General features: G+C 38.6%; 1 non-coding gene across 1 annotated transcript; it reads left to right on the top strand.

The window, feature by feature from the left end:
- Positions 1 to 334: 334 nt before the first annotated feature.
- On the top strand, positions 335 to 453 carry LOC112482403. Its single transcript, XR_003047296.1, has one exon. It is a non-coding gene; the product is annotated as a 5S ribosomal RNA (ribosomal RNA).
- Positions 454 to 2883: the final 2430 nt, after the last annotated feature.

Below are 2883 nucleotides of genomic sequence, written 5' to 3' on the forward strand. Positions count from 1 at the left end.
AACACAAAACAAATAGAGAGGTGATAGTACTCTATTACAGTTTTACTTAGTGTCAGTCATGGATACTTCTTGTCCTTATTTTTGATAAAGATTAAGGATAAAGGTAACAGTTGTTATTGTTGGTGATTCAGCTTAGAAATAAACATTCCTTATAATTTATTTTTCAAGCTTCTGGGACAGTTGTAGGAGATCCTGTGATTGTAAGGAGAGCTATTAAAACTAATTTGGAACAGTTTACTTCTGTGATTTCTTGACACTACACTTAACTTGGATATTAAGGCCGATAAAAGACTGCTGCTACCTACTGTAAGCTCATTCAAAATATGTTTGTAAAGTCTATGGCCATGCCACCCTGAACAAGCCTGATCCCGTCTGATCTCAGAAGCTAAGCAGGGGCGGGCCTGGTTAGTACTTGGATGGGAGACCACCTAGGAAGACCAGGTGCTGTAGGCGTAAAAAATAAAAAAATAAGGGATTGTAAGCTCACAAGGTCCTTGCAATCTGTGAGGTCAACCAAGGGTTGCCTCGCCTAAAAAAATAAAATAAAATAAAAATATGTATGTTAAAAATAGCCTCATTGTTCTCATTTATTGACCTCATAAAGTACTTGTTATATGAACTTAGAAATAACTTTTTAGCCAGTGATTTTATCTACTGTTTATATAATATGGGTCTTGTAAGTTCATTTGAAAAATTCATTTGAAAAAAATTAGGTTTCACTACTAAAGGTACTTGAATATCCAATCACTCCTTGGCAATTAATCTTTCAACTTGCATGTCCCCTTTGCGTCTGCTTCTTTCAGTCTCGACACTGGATGTCACCTGTTCTTCTCAGTGAAATCCACTTTATGGTGCAGCTGCAGACTCTCGGGGCCCCCTCAGTGGTGGGTGAGGCTCGAGACCCTTACAAGGGTAGATCCCACGGGTGCATGGGAGGGCTTCCGGCAGAGAAGTGGGACCGTGCAACAGCAGTCCCAGGAGGCTCTAGTGATGGGAGAAGGTCCCTCATGTTCTGAAATGGGGACGCTTGTCTCTCAGGGAGGACTCTGTGGTCCCTTTAATTGTATCACTAGGAGCTGCTGCTTCCTTTGCCATAGTCTCTTGGTGTCTCGTAAATCTTGTTCTGAGCTCTACTGAAATGCAGGGATATAAGGTCCTGACTACTTGCTGGATACATTTGCCTTAATAACTTCCTGTTACTTAATTCCTCATTCTTCAGTCATTATCTCTTTACTCATGGCGTTCTGTTTTCTCAGTCTTCTCATTTGACCAGGTGGTATGTGTTCTTTTTAAAGACACTTTCATGTTGTCAATCAGTAGGTCATTGGAAATTGTTTAAAGAGAAAAAAATAGGGATGTCAGCGAAGGAGTTTGGCGGGTGAGTGCTGTGGGTCTTTGTGATTGGCCTTTTCTTGGCAGGCGACGCAGGCAAGGTCTCAGTACTGTGTCTCAGCTCCCACTCAGCTTTGTCTACACCTGGCGGGTCAGTGTGCTCTCTTGCCTCTAGAAAGCCAAAGTGTAATTAAGAGTTTGATTGGTAAGCAGTACGTCAGCAAGGGGAATTAGTTGAAATTAGTTGAAATTCCTGACTGATGTTCACACACCAGGGAGGTTGGCTTGCATCCTTGTCAGGCATACCCCTGCTTTTAGGACAAAAGGCCTGTGTGTAGAGCCTCACCCTGAGGCTTTCATTTCTTTAGGCTCCACACAGGCTGTTTTCCCCCCTTGTCACTAACTTTCCTCAGTTGGGTTATAGTGTTTGTTTTTCATCTTCAGTCTTATTTTAATTAGTTTATGACGAACCTTGCTTTTTCTGCTTTACTTTGAGGTATAGTGTATCCTTGCTCTTTAAATAAGTTTAAAAAATCCTGAATGGTAGATTTTTACTAATGGTAAATCTCAGAAGATCACCTAACTGTCTCTACCCTCACAGTAATCCACCCTCTGCGCCCCTCCCCCCCCAAGACTCTGTCATGGTTTCTGAAAAAGATGTGGCAAAGGTGTCAGTGGCTGGTGCTTTCATAAAATGTATTTTGACACTTGTGATTAAAATTTAGAATCACATTTGAATTCTGTGCAGCTATTAAAAATTATGTTTTGAATTACTTTGAATTGTTACTAAAATGGAAATTGATGAGATTCCACATGTTATGCAAAGAGAATATTGTTGCCAAATTTTTAAATAAGTTAAATTTTCTTTTTAAAAATTCATTTTTAGTATCTATGAACTGTCTGAGCTGATTATATCCAGCTGGTTTTCTTTAATTATTTTTTTTCATCCTGGATAACAGAATTGTAGATTAGAAATAATATCAGCAGTAACAAACAAAGGGCTCACTTTACGGTGGTCTTTTATATTAATAGCGCTGTTATTTAGAATCTCTAACTGTATTCTCAACTTGTCTGTTATGTTAAAATGCTTATCCTTTTTAAGAGGCATATTCGAAGCCACCGTATTTTAAAGAGATTATTCCTCTGGAAAGTAGGTTTGGTAGGTACATTCTTTTATTTCCCACATACCTCACACTCATGTAATAGAGTGAAATTTGCCTTTAGATATTTATTTGCTAACAGAGTAGGCAAAATGAAAATTTGTTTTGGAACTATAAGACCATCCATTATATTTTGCAGACATCAGTAAAAGTATTAGTCTCATGGATCATACGGATGCCAAATGTTTATAAAGTAGAAGGGAAAGCTATTAAGAATATATTAGGCATTCTGTCAAAAGTGTTTCGTAAGTGGATTTCATTTCAGCATAATTTCAAGAGAAGTAAACCTTCTCTTCTGTGGAGAAAAGTGGGTACTAAGCATCAAAGCTGATCAGATTGATGTTTTTCACGGCGCTTTTTCCCACTGAGCAGGCTATTTGAGGACACTGCT

The sequence above is a fragment of the Pteropus alecto genome, unplaced genomic scaffold, assembly GCF_000325575.1.
Source record: "Pteropus alecto unplaced genomic scaffold, ASM32557v1 scaffold195, whole genome shotgun sequence".
Taxonomy (NCBI): Eukaryota; Metazoa; Chordata; class Mammalia; order Chiroptera; family Pteropodidae; genus Pteropus; species Pteropus alecto.